The following is a 26,430-nucleotide window of genomic DNA, read 5'->3' on the forward strand; positions in this document are numbered from 1 at the left end:
TCTATGTTAGTATATTGATGGGAGGGAAAAATAAAAGATACTATAAGGTGGCTTGCTAGATATTTTCAAAGATTAAAAGAGTCAGCGGAAAAAAAAAAAAAAAACACAGCTTTACTCCCCTGCAGTTCCCTTCTTACACATTCTATAAGCCTTTACGAGAAGAAAGATGCAACATTATTTGTTGTTGATAATGTTTCATATAAAGCAATGCCCCAAATACAAGGATTTGTCCTATTACCAATGTTACATATATGACTACTGATTAAACTGTTTACCACATAAACTTGGTATAATAGAGGAGAGGGCCGGTTGGCCTCACTCAGAAAGTCATTGTTTGCTTGAGTCACATACCCCAAAATTTAAAAAAGAAAAAAAAAAAAAGAGTATATTTAATGAGTCAATTTGGAGAAAAAAGTGAAAGACTATTTTGCAACATATTTATATAGGAAGTTTCTCTCCTCTGAATTCTCATTGTATGATTTGCATGTTAAAAGTGTTATATTAAGTAGGCACACTTTAAACATATACTAATGGGATCATATAAGTAAACAATCTTGGTACTGAGTGTTTTAATCAAAGAGGTTTTTTGGGAATAGCCTGAGTGGCTTTAAGTTCTTGCGGCTCAAGTGATGGTGGCAGTTACTGCCTTCCTCTAGACACACAGATTTAAGGATGGCTAGAACTCTGGAGACTAGAGTTAAGAACAAATTGTTCTAAAACCAGCCTAATTATCTCAAACTGAATTGCATGCACTCTTCTCTCTCACTGATGCTTGCCTCTTTTTAATTCCTTCTCTTGCTCTTGCTTTAACTTTACTCTTTTCTGGCTTCTCCTATTTTCAGAAAGCCCAGCATAAACTCTGGTGCCAAAAAGACCAATCAGAGATCCACTGCCTACTGAGAACCGAGTCTTGGGATTAGCCAGCCAACCGTACAGCAAAAGGTGGAAATCATGTGACTATCAACATACTCATCTTATCTGCTTCTTTCAACATGGGCTAAGATTCAGCAGAACTCCCACAAAAAAGGCAATAAACTGAGGGACTGTTGAGCAAAAATAAATCTCATATAAAGTCCCTTTACATAGAAATTTGTCGATTCTAATACCCTATTTTTTATGTCTTTTTATGTAAAATAACATAACAAAATATAAAATACAAAATTTCCTACCTTATTCTATGGTTTCAGAAATGGAACACTCATCTTAGTTTTTTTTTTAATATTTTTTTAAATTTATTTTCTCCTCAAGAAATTAAAAATCATCTTACTTTTAAACTTTGACAGATCATCCCCTAATATTTTCTTTCCCTTCCACTTGGTTCTTACCCTCAACTCTCAACTTGCCTGCATCTATCCATCTTTTTCTTAAAAGCTACAATAGGCTAAGAAATAATAAACTGTCATATGAAGTCATATGAATAAACTGTCAAAGAAGCCAGAAGTAGAACTTCTACTTTCTAGATAGTAGAAAAGAAAATAAAAATTTAAAACAGGTAATTACTGTTTTAAATAATGTATGGGTAGTTTAAAATCTAAAATGTATTTAAAAATTAATATTTTACAAATTATACAACTGTTTTCACTCAACTGAGGTTTATTAATTGTAAAGACAAAGTAATAATATATAATGATAATAAACCACCACCATCTGCTGGAAGAAGTTTCTTATTAGAATCACAAAAAGTACAATTTGTGCAACACTTTCCCCTAGGAATATACTGAATTTTAGGACTAAAGGGTCAAAATGAACCAAAAATATCAGTTCCTTGGATGCCAGTAGTCTGCAGGCCAGAGAGTTTTAAGAGGCCTAAAGTTCTCTATGATGTCTTTCCCAAACTTAATGGAAAGATAAACAACCAGGAAATCAAAGGATGAACACACGACAAGATCTCAGAGGTCTGAAGGAACCAGCATACAAAGAGGCAAGCCAAAAAAAAAAAAAAAAAAAAAAGGAAGAAAAGAAAAAGCATGAGCTAGGATACCACTTTCCATTTATAAAAACTGGTACATTACATAGTATTAATCTCATTTAGTCTTCAAAAGCTTCTATGTAGATATAATTATGGCTCTTCCTAAAATATCTAATTTAAAACCTGAACAAACTAAGATTTAGGGTCACACACCTAATGATATAGAAAAATTCCATCTCCTTTAAGTTGGAGGATGCGTTACATATTTGTGTTATCTTATTTATATACAGTCCTGTTCTTGGTAAGTGTTTAATAAACAATTATTAAGTTACAGGCTAATCTTATTATATGACAGAAATTGTGGTATAAGTTTTATATGTATTATCTCATGTAAGTATTCACCTAGATTTGATTATGATCCTCTTTTGAAAGAATATAAAACTGAGTTTAGAAAGGTGAAACATGGGGCACCTAGGTGGCTCAGTGGGCTAAAGCCTCTGCCTTTGGCTCAGGTCATGATCCCAGGTCCTGGGATAGAGTCCCGCATCGGTCTCTCTGCTCAGCAGGGAGCCTGCTTCCTCCTCTCTCTCTCTCTCTCTCTCTCTCTCTCTCTCTCTCTGCCTGCCTCTCTGCCTACTTGTGATCTCTGTCTGTCAAATAAACAAATTAAAATAAGTAAATAAATGCCTATCTCAAATCTTTCTTATGCAAATTACTAAATAATGAAATATTTTTCATTACTAATATATTTTAGATAAGTGGAGTTCAGTTTTGTTTTATACTAAGTACTGTTTATGGGAGTACAGCTCCTCTAGAGCGGGACTATAAGAACAGAACAGGGAGGTTTTTAAACCATGTATAGGTTTCTTATACATCTCATACATAGTCCAAGTAGCCAGGAGGCTTTTGTTTTATTTGGTTTACTTTCTTCATTAATACTTGGCTACTAAATCTTTTTTCTTATCAGCTATGTAGCGTACCAGGAAATGGATTTACAATGGTCAAGGTAGAGACATACTTTATTCTGATGGCTTTAGACTCTAGATAGGGGGAGGAAAAAAAAAAAACTTTTAAAATTACTAGACAAATTGGCACAGAAAAAGGACTTCGAATGATTACATAAATAATTACAAACCCAGATAAGTGTTTTGAAGGCAAAATAAGGCATTTTAAGAAGAGTTTATAACATAAAATCCAACCAAGAATAAAGAACCCAGAAAAATATCCCCACAGAACTGACATTTGAGCAGACATGAATAATGAATTTGTAGGAATTAACTAGGCAATTGAGAAAAGGATAAGAGAGATAAGAGAGAAGCAATTCCAAGCAGAAGTAAGAGACCTACGTAAAAGAGTACTGGGTTGAAGATACTTAAAAATGTGAAAGGAGAAAGTGGAAAGTGATGTGACATTAAGGCTGGAGAGGAAGAAGAGGTCTCCAAGGAGGGGGGCCTTGGAGAATATTAATATTTTTAACTTTATTGTAACACCAATAAATAAAGGTTTTTTTCTTTTTTCTTTTGTTTTTTTTTAATTTTTAATTTTTAATTTTTTATAAACATATATTTTTATCCCCAGGGGTACAGGTCTGTGAATCGCCAGGTTTACACACTTCATAGCACTCGCCATAGCACATACCCTCCCCAATGTCCATAACCCCACCACCCTCTCCCTACCCCTCTACCCCCAGCAACCCTCAGTTTGTTTTGTGAGATTAAGAGTGATTTATGGTTTTCTTTTGTTTAATATGAAGTGCATTTGATCATCTGTCCTAAAAAAAGACTTTAATTAAAAATTAATTAGGTGCATAACCTTATGAGGTTGAGGCAAAGGTTTATTCAAGTATTTATCTACTTAGCGTATAGCCAATTCTAGAATGGACAACATAATGCTGAGAACTGGGGATGTAGGGTTAAAAAAGACAAAGGACTGGGACTGACTGAACTGACCTGCAGAAAGGGGTCCTCTGCTCACTTTGAATGTTGTATGATTTAGAAAGCAAGACATATTATGTTGCCATAATAGACAGGTCCCAAGAATTTCTTAAGAGGCAGTCAGCTTCCTCTTCCCTTTATGAGGACAAAGGCCCTTTATGATGCACAGAAGGTGAATTTTCCCAGTTGCCCCTGCTTTAAAAATATATATATATATTCTTAAAGAATTACTACATTTATTTGCCTTAAGGTGTTGAGTACTGTGCTATATGCTTTAAACACTTGGCTTTAATAAAAACAAATGTATACAGAGAATTGGCCACTGCATAAAGTAAAGCAGTAATATGTTCTATTGGACTCTGGCTCAATGATACTAACTGCACCAGTTCTAACCAGAATTTAAAAATTAAAATAAACTCTTCCCACAATTTAAAGTCACAGCAAATTTTTATATAAACTAAAGTATTGCTGATACTGAATTGATTATGCAGTCTCTTGTTGCTTTCCTAGATGGAACTTGGAACGCTTGCAAGCTAATAATGGTGACAGCAGTCATATGAGATAGTTAAAGCACAAAAGTCTATCTGTCAGATTTTAACTAGGACTTCCATGGTGACGTTCGGAAAATTTAAGTCATATTCATCCAGAAAGAATTAAGGGGCATCCGTTTTGTCACAAAATGCATTGGGATATTTAATGGCTAACAAGACCACTTACTATATTCCAGAAAGGGAGTGAGAAAGAAGAAAAATTTCATGAGTCAACTGAGGAAAATGTCAGACAGGTGAAACATTTTAGCAAATTCCTGAAGGAGGGCTATGAACTTGAAATTAGCTCAGGGAATTGGAGTAGTGAACCACAAGAAGGTGTTTTAGCCTCTGCAAAGAGCATGGAGGAAGTGTTATCGTGTGAAAGGACAAGGTCTGCTCTTTACACAAATTTAAGAATTATGTGCTACCCCTCCATTAAATGAAACATCTAGTTTTCCAGAAATATGTGTTTTCTATGGAATGTGTAAGGCTATGGTATGCTTTGCGGAGTAATGGAGAACAAAAATCACCATGGAAGGTTCTAAATGGAGAGATTTCTGTTCATACCTAGGAAACATGTCCTAGTTGGGCTATCCAGCAAAAGGCAGGCAGCTTTGAGAGATTTCAGTTACTGAAGATAGTCTAGAAAAGGTGGGTCCAATGCCTGTGAGAAAAGATTTCAATGTGTAGTAACTAATTAATTAATGTAATTAATGAATTAGCATAATTAATTATGTTAATTCCTTAATTCAATGTAGTAAGGATTAAGTTCTCATCCCAAACTGAGAACCTGTTATATTTTAATTTTTAAAGTAACCTTTTTTTTCTGAGAGACACAGAGAGAGAGACAGAGAGACAGAGAGAGATCAGTTCTTAAAATATTGTGTTGGTTTTAAATATAATTTTTTCCATCACGTAAATTTTTAATAATCTCCACCATCCAAAGTGGGAGACCAACCGAAGAAGAGAGAAACAGACACCTGAGTTGCAACCCACTGTGAAAAGCCTTGAAAATGGTACAGAGTTTTAGAAGCATGCACCAAATTCCATCATTAAAAGAATAGCACAGATCTGGTGAAACAGAGACAAATTATTTTTTGAAAGTTAGTAATGCACTAAAGGAGTTAATTTATTTTAGCTCAAATTGCTCAAAAATGTAGTGGCAACAACGGCAAATTGTATTTTTCCATGAGACTTTATCATTCTAAATTGGAAGATAAATAATTTTTAGATGCTATGACAGTTTATTGGTAATTACATAAAACACTGAAACATAATCAATTACACAATTAAAATTCAGTTATTAAAATAAATTTCACTATGCTAAGTCTTGAATGGGGAACCGTAATTATTTTAAAAATGTGTTGTTTCTACATAAACATTAGAGCAAACATTATGAAAACCATAGGACTTTATTTTCTTACCTGAGAGATAATAATCGGGCTTTGGTAAATGAGCCAACTGAACTAAGCATAGCCAAAGTAACTTTTTAAATTATTTTATAAAACAACAGAATCTATGGAAGAATGGTAGTATACATACAGAAGGACAAACTGCGAGGGGCGTCTATGTGAGGCTAAAGAATTTGGCCTCAGAGAATTCATACACTATGTTGTTCTAGTGAATCCTTCAGTTTATGACATCATTAGGTGTTACCTTGTTTGATAAGGGGAAATGCGTTTCATACCCCCAAAGTATTCTGAAAACCCTGAAGGGAGAAAAGAAACGTCATCAAATAGGCATCTTCACTCCAACACTTGCTAAAGGCAGCAGATATTTAATATGTATCATGAATCAACAAAGGAGAGTCTGGGATGTAAGACATGGCATTTCTCAAACCTGGCTGAGCCCACATCACCTTCTTTGGTACTACTATAATTTTGTATAACAATTATTACTCTCCTTTTTAATAACTGGTATTTTTGGAACCCAATGTGGGAAATGTTTAAGGGAGGGATATACCAAAATAACACTGGCCCAATCCACCACGGTATCCACTTTACATTATTTCCTACTGATAGAAGTCACCAGATGTAGTTCTGACTCTAAAATTCCATCTGTTCCTCAATGTTTCTCAGTTCTATCTTTCCATCCTTCTTAGAGGTTATTACTCTCAGTCCCTAAATTTAATCACAAATCTAAATTGGAAGTTTTATTAAAGTAATTCCATAATAATTTCTTTTAAAAAGGGATCTTTAAAAAAAAAAAACTGATTAGCTGGCCCTTTTGTAGGCCAAATCTGTTTGTTTTTTGCAAATCCAAAGGAGACTATACATAAATTAAGTTCAATTCGGTTAAATGCTTTAATACAGTGCATTTCAATTTCTTCCCCTCTCTGCTTGGGATAGTTGTGTATACTTTTAAAGATTTTTTTTTTTAAATAGCATGAAATAAAATACAAGAAATGCCTATGATAATTCTGAGCACAGAGAAGGTATTTAAAATTGGTAGCTATAGTAATAATTTATAGAATATTTTTAAAAAACTAGTTGAAAAAATTTCCTATTACTTATTTTTAACAGAGCAAATATTAATGCATGATTTGGGGAAGGAGAGTGTGTCAAAAATACTTTCAGTTTAAGTTTGGGAAAGTGTTAGAAATAGCAATGAACTTATGCATGGATGATGGGTAAAATTAGTTATGTCTGTGTAATTAGGTTGAAAAAGCTGGTATCTATCAAAATATTTCCTCCCATGTCAGCTGAGCATACTGCTACTTTTTTGCAAACATACACAGTATATCTGCCATGGAAATTAGCATATTTTCAGTATCTAAAAGAAATAAGGCCAGTTAGAACGCTATAAAGGTAATCAAGCATTAGCCTTAAAATACAGTTTTCAAAACACTTGTCCGCTTTATTTTTGCCATGCTTTCATCACTGTTTGAATGTGTGACTTAAGTAAGTGAACAGGCAGAAAAAAACTTGTTTTGGATCAATTAACAAAGTGAATACCTATTAGGAAGAAAGTAAAACAAAAAAAGAGATATGAGAGGGAAAAAGGAGAAAATCATCCAGGCCAGGGGGTGGGAGGTAAAATGAGTCATGACAAGGTGAATATTGGAGGTAACTTGGGACATACACTGATTTGCTAGATGATAACCAGGAAGTGATGTCAATGAGCAAGCTTACAACAGAAGCTCGGAGATCCGCAATTTGATGGTCAAAAGGCAGTGTTTGTTCCATGCTCTGGTCAGTCTTGGGTCTTTTCACTGCTTCACATAACTTAAGACTTAAACCACATATTTTCTTCTTCTTGCGACCATAACGGTTTCTCTTCTCCTTTGTTCTAGATTTCTCCATAACACATAACCACATGGCTTTGTATTCTTCTTATTTTTTAAAAAGATTTTATTTATTTAAGAGAGAGAGAGAGAGAGAGAGAGAACATGAGCAGGGGGAGGGGGAGGGGCAGAAGAAGCAGAATCCCTGCTGAGCAGAGCAGGGCACCTGATAACAGGACTTGATCGCCTGGCTCAGTCCCAGGGCGCCATCCCAGGACTCAATCTCAGCACTCCAGATCATGACCTGAACTGCAAGGAGATGCTCAACCGAGTGAGCCACCCAGGTGCCCCCCCCTTTTTTCTTAATTGCCTACCTCCCTTCACCAGAATATAGACTCCATAAAAATTGTGGTTTTTTTATTGCTATAACCTTGCAGCCTAGAGTAACGTATGGTAAATCTTAAGAGCCCAGTAAATATTTGTTGAGTGAATAAAGTGCAAAGGATGAGACTAAGAAGGATCTGAGCTAACTAGGATAAATACCGATGTATTTTACCAGCTGCTTAACATTAGGTCAATTACCACTGCCTTGCATCTTAATTGTCTTTTCTGTAAATTCCAATGCCATATGCCACAAAGATTGTTATAAAGAAAAAAAAAGAGCCCCATTTACCAAATTGTTTAAATTAAGCAAGAAGATCAAGGGATGATGAAGCAAGACTATCTCTGAAAAGTGTTTTATTAAAGATTTTATTTATTTGACAGAGAGATCACAAGTAGGCAGAGAGGCAGGCAGAGGGGTGGGGGGGGGGGAAGCAGGCTCCTTGCTGAGCAGAGAGCCCGATGTGGGGCTCGATGTGGAGCTCGATCCCAGGACCTTGAGATCATGACCTGAGCTGAAGGCAGAGGCTTTAACCCCCTGAGCCACCCAGGCGCCCCTGTTTTGTTTTGTTTTTTTTTAAACTAAGCTTTTTAAAGTTCTTTTTCATTTTATCTTTCTCAAAACAAATAAAAAAATTGTAAGAGGTAAATATTGTCTCGTTTGTCAGCTGAAGAAATGGAAGGGGAGCAAAAATATGAAAACTCACCTCAAACAATCAATAAGGATAAAAGATTTCGAGTAAAGATAGTGCTTTGTGTATCCGGGACTCAATGTCCATGTTTTTAAACCACTCTGCTACACTGGGAACATTTTCTTGTCAAGTAAAATCAAAGATAAAAGCAAAGACAGAGTGGCAGGATGATCCTGGCTGGGAAATGACCATCATGAGTCTGATGAGGCTTTCTCTGTACTCCAGGACCACACATGACATGACGTGACAGGAGGCATCAGAGGATGTTGATGCTTCTGGACTGTTCCACTGTCCTGAATTCCCAGGCTGTAATCCTACTTAGTTTCTAGTGAGGTCCTTCCCTAATCATTTCCTATACCTGACATTTCCATTCTTAATCTTCAATCTTCATCCCTATGCTGGAAAAACTCTTAGCACCCATTTACCATAATGTAATTCTAACTCCATCCTGCTTCCTGCTTCGAGGGCACAATGTGTGTATTATACATGCTTAGGAGTGGGGAAGGTGTTTTCTTCCTGACTGCAACATGAACAAAAATTCAAGGGACTCAGAGAAATGAGGAAGATATTTTGGGGGCAATGCAAGGGAAATATTCCTGGTATCTTGATATATGCAGGAAAATCTACAGCAATATGCAACTTTAATAGTACACAAGGATACATTTTTTTCCCAAAATTATTAGAAGAGCCTGACCAAACATACATCCTAGTCATTGGGTACATAATCTCAAGCTTGGGTAGACAAGCAAGATTTTAATGATTTTTTAAAATTACCTTGGGAAATACAAATTGCTCATGTAACAAAGCAAACAGTCACTCCACTCCATCCCTGCCCATCGATCTCCCTTCTGCAAGTCCAGAGGCAGTATCAGAACCCTTCATACTACAGTGCTCCAAGAAACAGTTACCTCACAATTAAGTTGTTATAGAAGATGAAATCTACACACACTGTTGAGCTATAAGAATACAGTAATGGGGACTAATTTAAATTACTGAACTTGAAGTAACTGAAGAAAAAATGCCCATATTTTCCATTCTCTTCAATGGAAAAAAAATCCTTCTATAAATAAACAACAGGTGTAAGGGCACATAAGATTAGCAGGAAATGGACATATATATTGTAAAACTGTAGAGCTAAAAAAAAAAAAAATTCCCCATAACTGGAGGATACTATGTTTAACTATGCTAGGTTTTATAGACACTTTTGGTGCCCTAACTTACATACCTGGGGCTTCATCACTAAAATATCCTGTAGTCAGTCTCCTACCATGAATACCTAATATCTCTTTGCTGGAAGACTATCTGAATCATGCCAAGCAGGAGCACCAAAGGGCTGCTAAATTAACACTCCTTAGTGGTGGACTATGACACCAATGAGTTCCTTTATAAACAGCTTATTTCCTTCACCCCTCAGTTATGATAATTTTGAGTTATATATTTAATATTGTTTCCCAGAGCTTCCCCAACACGTTAAGTATTAGTCACAGGCAGTGTTAGCTAGCTTGATAATAAACCCTCTGTTGTTTGCCTTGGCTTCTTTCTGTCATCTTCCACTCCCCCTTCAGTGTTTCCTGAAATTATCCCCCAAATAAGGTACTTGCATTTGATTTTTTTGTGTGTCTGACTAGTCAGTCTCAGGGGAACCTAAACTAAGTTTTAACCCTCCCTTTGCATCACCCTCACCACGAACCACACACACACATACACACACAGAGTCTATCAAATCCACAAAACTCTACCTCAAAATGAACTCTTAGAAGTCTCATTTCATCTCCATGTCTCTTACCATGTTTCAGTGTAGATAGCCCCTCCTATCTGCCATGGATTAACTTAATAAAACGAAGTTTATCATGTCACTCATGTGCTTAGAACTTTTAACTCCCTGTTGCCTATAAAATAAATCTTAATTATGTCTGGTATAAGACATTCATCATCTATAATCTGGCCCTGACCTAAGACGGCCAGCTTCACCTTCTACCACAGGGACTAACTATACCTTGTGCATGCCAGAAATGTTGAGGATTTACTGCCATTACTTCTGTCCACAAAGAATTCTCTCTTTTCTACCTTTCCTGGAAATTTCAAGAATTTCTTCAAAACTTGTCTCCAATCTCCTCACACTGGTGTAGATAGGCACTTAGTGTTCTATGTTCCCACAGCATTCTCTCCATATTCTTATGATTGCATTTGCTGCCTTGCAAGGCCATTTACAAGTTTCTGTGTTTATCTGGTTCACTAGATTGTCATCTTTTGTTGGATAGCGACCATATCCTATTGATTTTGAATCCCCTGAATCAGTACTATCTCATCACAGAGGCAATTATCAAAGAATGCAAAACGTGCAGCAGTTTTGTTTCCCTAATACCTTTATATCCAAACATTCCTTAATAAAGAAGAATTTCTGTGAGTATTATAAAAATATATAATAGAATCTCTAAGATGCATCTGACATTAGTGGTCATTTTCCTTACATTTTATCTAGAGAGTAAAGAAAGAGACTTTTGAACTTTTTTCTTTTCCTTTTTTTTTTAATAAATAAAGGATTATCTTCAGTTTGAAAGATCCACCCTCTTACACGGTCCTGTAGAGAAAGATAGATACAGCTAAAAGCAGCTTCATCTACATCACAATTTGCCTCTAGCCATTCCTGACTGAAAGTACCACCAAACGGGGAAGAATTTGACTTAAATCATTATGAAATCAGGATATAAATCACTGCTCTTATGTTTAACTCAATGTCCATTTGTTAACATATTAACAACCAATTTTGAGCTATAGAAACTGACTTTATAGAACAATTGGGAGTTTTTATGTGGAAAGAGTGTGAACATCAAATACTATAGGATCACAGAACCTACTGATGTCCTACGTCATCAAAATAACCAACCAGTTTTGTATGCAGACTTGTCAGAAAAGGTGAGGGTTATCCAGCTCCAAATTTGCAAAGCCTATTAAGGTATTTGTACATGGGAGATTGGTATAAAATGCTATTCACTGCTCCCTGTAATGTCTTTGTGCTACATATTTTGTAGAAATGAAATTTGGAATTACGGAGATTTAAAAAGGCCCTTTAGAAAGTTTCGATTCAGTCCAAGTCAAACCTGGTCAAACTGCTGAAACTTCAAAGCTGAGAGACAAACCCAGAGTCACGGCTTTAATTAATGCCATGGACCTCTGTGGAATGGAAATACTGCTTCCTAATTAAAATGAGTTCTTACTCATTTTTTTTTTTTCTAGACAGCTGAGATTTTGATTTTAGAAGCTGATTCTAAAGACTTCCTGACCTTTGGCAAAACATTCATTCAGTTTTGCACTCTGAGCTTCCAGGTGAGCTGAAGTGATTATGGAACTTTGAGGTCATCTACAAAGTAGACTGATTGCTCAATGGAGTCTACCTCGCACAGTTCCATTTTTTTGACGAATTTCCCGTTGAGTGACAGTATCACTATACCCCAGACCTAGAGGTCTGGGATAACTCCTCAATCATTACACTCAACATACTTTTAGAAAGCAATACTAACATCAGAAACCAATGACCCACATTTTCACTCTTTGCTTATAGACAACTTTGTAAATATGCATGTCTCTTAAACTAGCAATATTACAATCAATTATTAGTATATATTCTGTCTTAGATGGCTTTTCAGTTCATTCTGTGCACTGTAAACATTTAATGATTGTGTGCTGTATTCTAAATCCTAGGAGAGAGACATGGATAGCTATACTTCCTGTCATCAAGGGGTTCATGGCAATGGAGGATAGAACCATGCATGTGCTAGACATTATAATAAGTATATGTATATGCCCTATAAGTGTGTAAGCCACCCTGAAAGGTTTGTGAATGTGAATCCCTGACACTGATTGAAGGAGAATGTCACAATTAAACCTAGCTTTAGATAATGTGTTTACAGTTGGAGCAAAGTCGGGTAGGTAGGCATGCACAAGGGTGGTAAATTGTAAACAAGCATAAGATGTTTTCTAAAATGGTTAGTGATTGTGTTATAGCTGTGATAAGGTGAAGAGCTGGTATAAGAAGAATCTGCTGCTATAAGGCAAAGAGTAAAGATTAGTCAACAGTGAAAAGCTGTAAGATGAGCAACACTTGATTATACTGGTGCAAATTCAGAATAACTCAATGCTAGAATGAAGACATGAAGAGTGGGAAGGAATTGGAGTAAAGACACTAGAATACTTCAAGAGAAAAGGAAGTTCCTTATAAAAACAAAATTACAGGGGCACCTGGGTGGCTCAGTGGGTTGAGCCGTTGCCTTCAGCTCAGGTCATGATCTCAGGGTCCTGGGATTGAGTCCTGCTTCAGGCTCTCTGCTCAGCAGGGAGCCTGCTTCCCCCCTCCTCTCTGCCTGTCTCTCTGTTTATTTGTGGTTTCTGTCAAATAAATAAATAAAATCTTTAAATAAAAATTATAGGGACATGCCCCTAAAAAATTATAGAATCACAAGGAAGGAAAAGAAAAGGAACACTTTTGAGAGAATTTACAAAACACAGTGGGTCTGAAGATTTTCACATAGGGTAATGGGAACATAAATATAAACAATGCTTACACCAGTTTCTCAAAAATATAGTCACCATGGGCTCACAAAAAGTAGGAGGCCCTTTTAATTTTTTATTTCACTCGACACTCTAGGAACACTTCATTGTAAGTATTTTATTCTTATTTTGTTGATAAAATAACTTCATCAGGTATGTCCAATGAAACCAAGAGTAAAATCCGGATTTTTCTAACCCCAAAAATTCATTCTCAAGCCAGTATATTGTCTCCAGTTTTTAAAAATAGGTTAATTTAAAAATCAACAAGTTATAGTTTTGCCATTGGGTACTTAGAGCTCAAGATAATTAAATTAGCATATCTTTTCTGTCTACATCCAACAACTGCACTTCACTTGTCAGGCAGAGAATGTAGGTTTTTTTAATAGAGCACCACATTTCAGTTAGAAAAGTTTCCTTCTTGACTCAAGCGACCTAGTAATTATCTCCAAATGTCTCCCAAATCCCTGAGCCTAGATATCTCTTTCATGTATTAAAAAAGTAACTTTGGTCTCTTCTTACTCTATTTTTGACACAATTCAATGAGATGGGAAACAATGCCATATGAACCTACGGAAATTAAAAGATATCAAAATATAAGGCTCCCGATTTCAAACTCAAAGATGCACCCAGCCATTTGTGATATAAAGTATTACAAACACTTGCAAGAAACGTTTGTGGATGGTGGCACATAATTCCAAATATGGTTTGATGGAAACGTGTCAAAAAATATTCCTCACACAAATATTTTACATAGTACAGAATTAGCCAGCTTAGCCAACCATATCCTTTTTAAAAATATATTCCACTCTTTGAGATACTCCAATTTTATCCCTTTATTTAAAAACATAACCAGAGAATACCATTTTTAAACCTACCTACTTTTTATATTCTCTATCTCACCTCCCATGAATTGTCACTCAAGAATTGTGGTATGACAGTACATTCTGGGTGACCACAGGGTATATAAGAAAAGGATCTTTATATTTTTTGCATATATTATAATCTGGGGTATCAATAATTTCCTTGGTCAATGACCCTTGCATGAACATCTTCAGGACAAATTCTTCTTCTGGACAGGAATCTTACTCCTTCCTGGTGAACCCATGATTTTCATTCTTAGTAGAAAATGAAAACATCGAGATTCAATCTTTAGTTATGACAGGTTTTAGTTTCTATTACTTACCCGACCATATTAAATCTCTCTCTCACCTATCTTTATAATTATTTTTTTTCTTTTCAACTCTCTTTGTATTATTATTCAGAAGCCACATAATTTTGTCTCATATTCTCTCAATTATCAACTATAAACTCTCAAGCCCTTTGGGAAACAAAAGTAATAAGTATTTTGCTTCAATTTATAATAGGTTAAGAAAAGTAAAGTAAGCTTTATAAAAATTAGCCTGTGTTCTATAGTTAATTTTATATTTATAATCCAATAGATAAGTGTAAACCCTTATCTTAAGGATAGGAAACAATGCCATTTCTTAAAAATAACCAGCCTTAAAAAAGTACTTATACCAAAGAGGCATATTTGGAATGGTAAATTCTGCTCCTCTTTGATCATTTCGTTCTCTTTTCTATTCCTTAATTTCTTTCCCATGGTTTCACATTATTTATTTCTTCCTTCTTTTGAGTGATTTATGTCCAGCAGACAATTCATTAATTCTCTCTTTATCTTTAATCTAGTGTTCAATATTACTTTTGATTTTTTCCACTAACCTTTCTTATTTCTAAAAACATTTCTGTATTTAAAAATCCATATTACCCTTCAAAGAAATGGGTTCTTGCCTCATAAATTCTGCTTCTTTTTGGAAACAAAAAAAAATTTTTTTAGATACTCAGAAAAATGCAATCTCTTAGAGGTTGTATCATCATTAATTTTAGGGTGTGATTTTTGCTGATTATTGCAGTGTCTAGTAATTTTTGGCTGTAAGCTTTCAGAGGAACAGTTTTCTTGGGAATTCACTCATCTGGGCCATGGATACATTCCCATAGAATGGTTTCACATTTGTCAGTGCAAGTGTTTTCACATTCTGAAACAGATTTTATGCTTATTCTCACCTTCAGATCCTCAATACCACATGGTTAATGGGAAAGAAAAATCTACAACTTCTTAGAGAGCAAGCTTAGATTCCTTCTTATAAACATCCATCAATTTTTTCATCTTTGGCACTGGCTATTCTCTAGTCTCTTTGTCACAAGCATGACCAGTGTGAATTCTTCACAGTCTCTTTATATGGACAGAAAAGACTTCTGTATGCTCCTGCTCTTGTCATACATGGATCTAAGATCCTCTCTCTCAGCCTTGAATAGAAATCAATGCCTTAGAATCTCAAGATCATGTGATTGTATAACATCATGGCTATTCAGGATGAATTCTTTCTCACCTTTCTAAAGGATACTTTTTTTTTTAAGGTAAGAGAATGATTCATATAGATATAAAACAAACTTGCATTACACTTTTATTTAACTCACTGTTTAATGAGTAAACCCAGCAGAAGATACAGCAGTTTCTAAGTACCAATTAAAGAAGAAATCACTTCTATAAAATAAAGAAACATTGGCATGAATTTACCTAGGGATGCAAAATTAGCTTTTTCCCCCCATGAGTTAAGGGGAGTCCATTTAAACCTCCCCTGAAAGAATAAACTTGCATGTCTACAGACTAGAATTACTTTGCATCACTATCAGTTTTCAATTTATAGAACTATAAGATAGCTCAAAGGCAATGAAAGATTTGGGTCAGATAGCACAGAACAGTGTGTTTAAACAATGCAACTTTCTTTTGGAAACACTCTGCCCTTTTTTGTTTATTTTAAATGTTTTTGTATTTTAAATTTTAGTTTCTTCTACATTCTAGTTCCCTGAGACTTCTTTTCTTCTTTTTAATATTGAGTATTTTAAAAACACATTTTATCTAGCACAAATGTGGTCTTGTTGCAAAAAAGAGATATCTAAAATCCGCTTAGTCTACCATATTGACTAACTTCACTACTTCTCATCTTTAAAATCTTCATCTGCTTTTGGGATAAAAGTTCCTCTCTGTTTCCCTCCTAACATTTAGACTTGGTCTTCTATGTCTTCATTGAATTTTCCCCCAGGTCTGACTTTTGGCAGAGGTTTCTAGGTTTTTGATCTCGGTATTTGTTCAATGTACATTCCTGCCTATACTTTCCACTACTTTCTCTATGCTGATGACCTGGAAATTGACACCTCAATCTATGTGTTGCTTTAGGCACTTGCTTCCAACTGTGCAGTGGATATCATCAAACACATATCCTACTGGCAGCTCAAATTTGACAAGACCAAACTGAATTCATTAAACACCCTTTACCTATCCCTCCAAAACAGTTTCTGAATTTGTTCCTCTCCCTGCATTTTCTCCATATCATGTTTTGATACTGCAATACAGTCATTCAAATTAGAATCCTAGAAATCATCCTCAACATCTTTCTCCCATCTACTTCTAAATCAACTGTTACATATTAGTATCTTAAAATCATTTTTTTTATTTCTCTCTTTAGTGTTATTTCTTAAGGAGCTATTTTATATTTCTCTACTTCTTCTGGAAATATATTAACCTAATTAACCATACTAGCTCTAATTTTTAACCTATAAGAATCTACCTGCTCAAAAAAGACTTCTTTCTAAAATATGAATTTTAGGATATCATCATACAAGAAACTAAAACAGCTCAATAGCAAAAACAAATAAAAAGAATTCAAAAACAGGCAAAGGACCTGTATAAACAGTTTTCCAAATAAGATATACAAAGATATACAAATGTCCCTGTTGGGACATGAAAAGTGCTCAACATTACTAATCACCACAGAAATACAAATTAAAGCCACACTGAGATATCTCTTCACACCTGTTAGGATGGCTATTATCAAAAAGTAAAGAGCTAGCAAATTCTGGAAGATTGTAGAGACAAGGGAACCCTATATACCACAGAGGGGATTGTAACCTCATACAGTTACTATGGAAAACAGTATATAGGTTCCTCAAGAAATTAAAAATAGAACTACCATATAATCCAGCAATCCTTATTCTGGGTATACATCCATGGGAAACAGAACCATTATCTTGAAAGATACTTATATACTCATGTTCACTGCAGCATTATTCACAATAGCCAAGCAATGGATCAAGAAAATGTCTCTCACACACACTCACCCTGGCATTATTATGCAGCCTTAAAAGTAAGGAAACTCAGCCACTTGCAACAAAACAGATGAATCTAGAGGGCTTTACACTAAGTGAAATAGGACAAAGAGAAAAAGAAATACTGCCTAGTATCACATGCATGGAATCTAAAATTAAACAGTTGTACTCACAGAAACCAAGAGTAAAAAATGTGTTTGCCAGGGGACAGGGTGTGATGAAAATAGGGACAGACTGGTAAGGTGTAAACTTCCAGTTACACAAGGAATAATTTCTGAGCATCTAATGTGTGACATGGTCACTATAGTTATTAACATTTTATTGTATAAGTTTGCTAGAAGAGTAGAACTTCCGTGTACACTCTCTCGCTCTCTCTCACCAAAATAAACATCTGAGTCCAGGCATGTGTTAGTTAACTCAAAAGGAATCCTTTCACATTTATGTATCAAATCATCTCTTTGTATACTCTAAATATCCCACAGATTTGTCAATAAAATCCCAATAAAACTGGAAAAAGAAAAGAAATATTGGGACAATGTTGGAAAAAAACAATAGACTACATTGAGCCTGCTTGGGTGTAAATGCAGCTCCACCCCTTTCCAGCAGCGTGAATTCTGACAAGTGAAGGAAATGCTCTCACATATCTTTCCTCGTTTGTTAACTGTGGAAAATAACGTTATGCCCTGGAATGTAGGTAAAGATGGAGAGGAATGTGGAAGCATGCTCCCAGGAAAAAATGAACATTATATAAATAACAGCTATCATTGTTGATGTTTCTTTTTTATTTTTTTACTTATTTCATATTATATATTTATTTATAAATATATTAATTTTTTTATTTTTTATTTTTTATATAGAAAAGTATGCTTATCTTACATAAATGTATAATTTTATTAATTTATCTACTTTAAGTTCCCTTTTTGTTTCCTCCTAGTCAGGGTTTTGCCTTGTTCCCCATGTAGCATTTAATAACAGGGTCAATCAACCAGATCTTCCTCGCTGACATAAAACTGTAGAGGTTTATATCATATACTTATAGAGATATCAAGTTTTTCAATTTTACACTTTTAATTTTTTTTTTTAATTTGACAGAGAGAGATCACAAGTAGGCAGAGAGGCAGGCAGAGAGAGAGGAAGGAAAGCAGGCTCCCTGCTGAGCAGAGAGCCCGATATTGGGCTCTATCCCAAGACGCCTGGATCACGACCTGAGCTGAAAGCAGATGCTTTAACCCACTGAGCCACTCAGGCACCCCAACACTTTTTAGTTTTACAACAAGAGCACTATATTATTTACATTATGCTACTTTTTTCACTGAAAAATAATTTTTGGAAATTCCATTATCATCTGAGCAGTTCTAATACCTTTATCTTCTATTTTTATGTGTTATCTGCCTTATGAATATATTCCAGATCTAAAATTGCATGTTTACCTTATGATATTCTTTGAAAAATACTTTGCTATTAAAAACAGATGAATAAGGTTGGATTATCTAATGAAAACATAGTAGCTATTTTGATAACAACATATTGTATAATTAAAATTTGCTAAGATAGTAGAATTTAAGTGTTCTCAGCCAAAAAAAAAAAAAATTGAAAATGGATCATAGCTTGACATGTGAGAACAAAACAATTTCAAGAAGAAAACATAGGAGAATAAAGTTATGATTTTGGGTAGATCTAGCACTTCTTGAATTGTAAACAAAAAGAATGAACCTTAAAAGAAAAATTCAGATTTCATCAAAAGTGAGTTTTGCTGATTCACACACAAAATTAAAAAAGAAACATAAAGATAACCCACAGACTGAGAAAAAATATATCTGACAGAGGACATAAATGCAAAATATATAAATAAAACTTGCAGCTTAATAAGTAATCCCATTTGAGAAATAAGTATAGATAAAAGAATTCCAACCAAAGTATATGCTGCAGAGAAAGTTAAAAATCTCCACACAGAGACATACAGGCATACTTTCATGGAGGTCTTATAATTAATTGCCAAAAATATGCAGACAAGCTAATAGCTATCAAGTGGAGATTGAATAAACTGTGGTTTGTCCATACAATGAAGCATTACTCAGTAATAAAAATGTATAAACACCTACTAAGTGTAATAATGCAGGTAAATCCCAAAATACAATAAGCAAAGACACCAAACACAAAAGACTGTGTACTGTTTGATTCTATTTACAGCTGCTCTGTAAAAGACACTATCAAGAGATGAGAAGACAAGCCACATACTCCAAGAATATATATGTGAAACAGACATCTGGAAACGGACTAGTATTCAAAATATAAAAAGAACTCTTAAAACTATAAGAAAACAGGGGCACCTGGGTGGCTTAGTCAGTTAAGTGACTTCAGCTCAGGTCATGATCCCAGAGTCCTGGGATCAGTTCCACGGGAATCTACTTCTCCCTCTGACCTTCTCTCCTTTCATCCTCTCTCTCTCTCGCACACACACACACACACACACACACACACACAGAGACACACACACACACACCCCCTCTCTCTAAAATAAATAAATATATCTTTTAAAATAATAACAATGATGAGACGCAACCCATCTATTAGAATGATCAAAATCCAGAGTGCTGACAACACTAAATGCTGGTGAGGACGTGGAGCAACAAAAACCCTCATCCATTGTCAATGAGGATACAGAATTGTTACAGCCACTTCGGAAGGCAATCTGACAGAGGTTTATTTGCAAAACTAAACATACTTTCACCATATGATCCAGCAATCACACTCCCAGGTATTTACCCAAAGGTGTTAAAAAATTTATGTCCCTGATATGAGGAAGTGGTGATGCAACATGGAGGCTTAAGTGGGTAGGAGAAGAATAAATGAAACAAGATGGGATTGGGAGGGAGACAAACCATAAGTGACTCTTAATCTCACAAAACAAACTGAGGGTTGCTGGGGGGAGGGGGTTTGGGAGAAGGGGGTGGGATTATGGACATTGGGGAGGGTATGTGCTTTGGTGAGTGCTGTGAAGTGTGTAAGCCTGGTGATTCACAGACCTGTACCCCTGGGGATAAAAATATATGTTTATAAAAAATAAAAAGTTAAAAAAAAAAAATATGTCCATATACACTATGGAGTATGATGCCTCCGTCAGAAAGGCTGAATACTGAACTTTTGTAGCAACATGGACGGGACTGGAAGAGATTATGCTGAGTGCAATAAGTCAAGTAGAAAGAGTCAATTATCATATGGTTTCACTTATTTGTGGAGCATAACAAATAACATGGAGGACATAGGGAGATGGAGAGGAGGGAGTTGAGGGAAATTGGAAGGGGAGGTGAACCATGAGAGACTATGGACTCTGAAAAACAATCTGAGGGTTTTGAAGGGGCAAGAGGGAGGAGGTTGTGGGAGTCAGGTGGTGCTTATTATGGAGGGCACACATTGCACAGAGCACTGGGTATGGTGCATAGACAATGAATTCTGTTACGCTGAAGAGAAATTAAAAAAAAAAAAAAAAAACTTAAGTCCACACAAAAAACCTGCACATAGGTGTTGATAACAGTTTTATTCATAACTGCCCAAATTTGGAGGCAACCACTGTATCCTTCTGCAGGTAAATGGATAAACAGTGGTACATCCAGACAATGGAATATTATTCAGCACTGAAAAGAATTGAACTATTGAGGGGTGCCTGGGTGGCTCAGTGGGTTAAAGCTTCTGCCTTCAGCTCAGGTCATGATCTCAGGGTCCTGGGATCGAGCCCCACATCAGGCTCCCTGCTTAGCGGGGAGTCTGCTTTCCCCATCTCTCTCTGCCTGCCTCTCTGCCTATTTGTGATTGCTGTCTGTCAAATAAATCTTAAAATTAAAAAAAAAAAAGAAATGAACTATTGAGCCATGAAAGACACAAAGGAATTTTAAATGCATGTTATTAAATTAAAGAAGCCAGTCTAAAAAGGCTATATACCATATGATTCCAACTATGTGATATCCTGAATAAGGCAAAACTATGAAGATAGTAAAAAGATGAGTGGTTGCCAGGGATCAGGAGCTGGGAACAGAGGCAAGGATGAATATGGGATCACAGGAGACTTTTAGAGCAGTGAAAATACTATACTTGGTACTGTAACTATGCATAGATGTCATTACACATTTGTCCAGACTGGTGGACTGAACAACACCAGGAGTGAAATATAAAATAAACTATGGACTTTGGGTGATTATAATGTCAATGTAAAGTCATGCATTGTAACAAATATACCAATATACCAATCTGATGAGGAGATACTGATAATATGGAAGGCTACAAACATGTCGGGGCAGGAGGTATATGGGAAATTTCTGTTCCTTTCAATTTTGCTGTGAACCCAAAACTACTCTAAATACATAGCCTAAATTTAAAAAATAAAAATAAAAAAGAACAAATGAATCATGACTTGAGGAAATTGGTCTAGAAAACAGCTCAGAGAACATGGGTCCAAAATACGTGTATCATATAATATACACATATTCTATAAGGTTAAAATGCTTTTGGAAGTATACTTCAGAGTAGTAAAGTATGCATACTTTCCTTCTGGGTAAAAAAGGTATATCTGGGAAATACACAGTATAATTGTATGCTAGATCCTCTCATAACTTAGGAATTTGAATCATGTGACTGTATTTTGATTCAAAAATTGAATAAACAAAAATATTTTTATAAGAAAATTGAGAACTCCTAAAATAGCTCAAAATATTAAGGAAGCATTTCATAAAAGTAGAACATTAGAAGAGTTTGGACTAATTTATATCACTTAGCATTTGCTGTATGACAAACAAACCCCAAACTTAGTAAGTTAAATCATCAACTATTTATGTAGCTCATAATTTAGTGACTCACCAATTTAGGTTGAGATCATATAGACAGTTCTTCAGATTTGGTCCTGGCTTAGCTGAAACTACCTAGGCTTTTGGATTTGTAGGGTCTCTGGGGCTGGATGGTCTATGATATGCCTGGATAGGCACAGCTGGCATGACTGGGACCTCTCTCCATTTTGTCCCCCATCCCCTAGTAGGCTTGCCTTGGCTGTTTGCACTGTAGTGAAATGAGTCCAAGAGCAGCCAGGGTAGAAGCTGCAGGATGTCTTGAGTCTTGATCTGAACATCCTCACATGATCAGATATCACAAAGCCAGCCATATTTATGTGCTAGGAAAATAAGCTCCAACTCTTGATGGAAGTAGGTAAAATAATGTCGTGATTTCACAGTGTCTATAACTATAAAGTAATAATTAATAGTATTAATGCTGAATTACTCTTAGAATGGAGATGTAAACCATAACATTGCTTCCTAGCCAAGTCTTAATATTTTCAATGAGAGAACTACAGTTGACAATAAATAACCTTAATTACGAATATGAATTTATTTTAAATATGAATTTATTGCTAAATATTCATAGATTAAATATGAATTTAAAACATCTCTGTGTTTCTAACTTCAGAATATTGGGGATAGATCTAGGTCCCTTTGTGAAAACTTCTGTCATGAAAATTAAAGTCTCCCTTCTAGATGTTTTGTTCCACAATCTCCAATATGACATAACTCCCATCATGTCATTAATGACTCTGTGTTTAGCTACAGAAGTACACAGAAAATCATTCTAACTTCGGATGCCCTCTAACACCCGCAAATTTTGTGCAGCATATGATACCGTTGCTTTCCTCCATATATTCTTTGGGCTCATCTCTAAGTATGTAATTTAACTAGATTGCACTTCATGAATTCATCAAAAGGTCATATAGCTTATGTATCTTTAATCAAGACTTGGATTGAGCTATACAATTTCTACCATTTATTAGCTCTTTGAAATCAGACTTAGTTCACTTCTGTAAGTTCAGCTTACTTACCTATGAAATAGAAATTTTGCTATCTCCTTCATGTGATTCTCATGAAACTAAGAAAAAGTGAATTTTAGCTGTTTCCCTCCTTGTCACCCTTTATTTGTTTTTCAACCATTTACCAGCTCTTCTATCTCACGACACACGTTAAGAATAAAAGCCTGAAGATTCAATTGCTTCTCACAGAGAGATCCACAGCAATGACTCACGCCATCCATTCAACAACATCAAGGGAATTATTGGTTTCACATCAAGGAAATCCTAATCGTGTACTTATTCTGATAACTGGGTGGGGGTCTTCATTGTCTACAAAAAGGAGAAGCACGTAGGTGAGAATGATAATGGTAATGACATGATGATAATCTAATAATAGCTATTCTATTTGGGTTTAATACTGATAACCACCATCTCAAGAAAAAAGCTCTATTCTTATGCCCATTTTAGAGACAAAACACTGAGCTTCAGTGTTGAACTGCCTGAAGTTACAATAGCTATTAAGAAGCACAACAAAGATTTTAAATATAATTCCATTACACACCAAAAGTCTTGCTCTTAAACATTACTCCATACTGTAAAAATGAATATAGTTGTGAATTTTTCATTGATTTGTTGACATTAAAACTGTCACTAATAATATTTAGGATTCTCCAATAAAAGCTTTAAAATTTTTTCTAGATTCGAGTGATATTCAGATACAACAAAAAACATGAATTTGAGAAAAAGGACTTCAGCCATCACAGGATCAGGTATAAATTAGGTCTAATTACTGGAGTCTAGTAAGACTGGGATGTGGACCTGCAGTGATGATAATGGGATTCAGTGGACATACGTTCTGGGCTCTGGAGAATGGGGTGATAGGTGGCAATTATCATTAGTGACTTCTGAATAAAGATGTTGGAGTCTTCTCACTCATTAGACCAAACAGTTCAATGGTCATTAGAAGTGGCTGTAAAAAGCACTGAAATACCGTCAGAAAGGGGGTAATGATTATCACTGTAGCAACCTATTATTTCTATAATGGTGGTGTGATTAAGAAATCAACATCAGACATTATTCTCCATCAGCTGTGGCTTTTAAAAACTGATGACAGTGGTCACAAATCAAACTTGGAACAGTTTCTATATCTTTATTGGAACTCATTTGGCACAGACCACTTTCTTTTCCAACTGTGACTTTAATTTGAATATTATCAGGGGCAGGTCAAAACAGATGTGCTATAAATCACTCCAGAAGTTTGGTCAGAGTGTGAGGCATACACACAACATTCACTATGAAAAAGAGACAGTAGTTTTACAGTCATGGTTTGTTACAAATCTCTCAGGAACAAGAACACAGATGCAGTTGTCACTTTTTTTTTTTTTTTCTTATGCACTGGTTGAAAATACAAGACACGGGGCTTTGTTGAGGAGTAATACATCACAGCACCAGGACAACGCCCAGATTCTATGTTAGGAGAAGGAACTGGGTAGAATACATAGTAAATTAAAAGATGTAGAAACTATACTAGAGGACATTATGCTTAAAGAAACAAATTCTCATTATTTTGAATAAGAATCTGAATTCTTAAAGCCTGACCTAAATGACGATTATAATTGGATATTTACAATGAAAAATATGTAGAAAACCTACAAGCAATAAGTCAGTGATTAGGCACTTGCTAAAAACATGTGCTCGGCATTTTTTTTAATTCCCTAATTAAATCCTAATTAGGATGTGCAGCGGAGTGTTAATTTTTGCTAGCTATACCTCCGGGGCATTTTTTTTTTTTTTTTACACCTCCAGAAGTCTAAGCTTACTCAGATATGTAAAAGATAATTATCAATAAAATGGACCACCATGTGTTGGCTTGGAGAGTTGCTTATGTGTGGTTTCTGTCTCTACCTCAACAGCCCAAGGGACCCATGTATGAGGATGAACTGTAACATTGTCCTCCGCTGCCTAATAGGTAAAGCCAGGGCTTTCCTTCCAAAAAGACAGACAGAGAGAGAGAAGCTTGTGGAGCTGCTAAATAAACCTGAATATAAGATGGACTGCCAGTCCGGAGTATTCAAACTTTGGCTCCACCGAACAACACAAAGTGCTAACTCTCTGCTGCTGCTTCATGATACCTGCTTCGACTTGTATCCTGTGCTTTACCATTAAAGGAGGTTCTGTGCTAAGAGTTGGGCATTACCCTTCTGAATTATTCTGCAGACTCTTTTGGAGAAGGTTCCCAGCACCTTTTTTTTTTTTCCTCCTATATTGTCAACTCATATTCAAGCTCTTTTTTCTGTTATCCAAGATGTCAAAATATTTGGTCACCTTATCTGTTAAAGTCCTACAGTAGGTACAGAGTAAGACATGTATAAGGAAAACCAAAGCTCTATCCTTAAGAAGCTTGGAGTCCAGAAAGGAAAGCAGTGATAGTTATAACACTCATATATTATACTACTAACAACAGTAAAAACCAACAATTACTTCATTCTCGCTGTATTCTAGCCATTTTATAGTTTCCTCACACACAGGCTTCTGTATCCTCCCTTCCAACAACTTTCAGATGCAAAATAGGCAATTTCTACATAGTTTATTCATATGGAAATGAAAATCAGGAAAGTTAAGGAAACATGTTTCCAAGTAGCAGAGTCAGAATACTTCACTTTTCATTCTTTTTCTGGACAAAGACAGGGGCAGGACCAGAATGAGGAGATATCTTAAAGCCATGATATCTATACTGGGTAAAGAATCTGAGGTAAGAACTCTGAATGAGAAAAAACTGAGTATGGAGGAGGTAGTGACGGTGGTGATGAAGAAGAGCACTAGGTACTAAAAAGTTGTCATATGGAAGAGGAAGAAAGAACCAAGGATTATGGGCTCATGGTACTTAGGGTAGTTTCTAAGGGAGATTTAACCAGTAAGAACTTTTCATTGACAATTATGAATTTTTTTTATTTTTATTTTTTCTGCCTAAAAATGTTACCTATGAGACTAGACAATTATTTGGAGAAATTGGAAGAAAATTCCTTATTCCCTCTAATTTGCTATCCACTATATCTCATTCATTTTCAACTACGGCCAGCATGCATATGTATTTTCTAATAATATTTGATTGATTGAATTTCTTACCAGTCTCTTGCCTTTCCCCACAAATCATGTTCTATTTGTGATATGAGGTTTCAAGAGGGTATAATATCTCCTGAGCCTTGCCCTACTCCAAATCCTTAA

Source organism: Mustela nivalis, assembly GCF_964662115.1.
Source record: "Mustela nivalis genome assembly, chromosome: 18".
In the NCBI taxonomy this organism is placed as follows: domain Eukaryota; kingdom Metazoa; phylum Chordata; class Mammalia; order Carnivora; family Mustelidae; genus Mustela; species Mustela nivalis.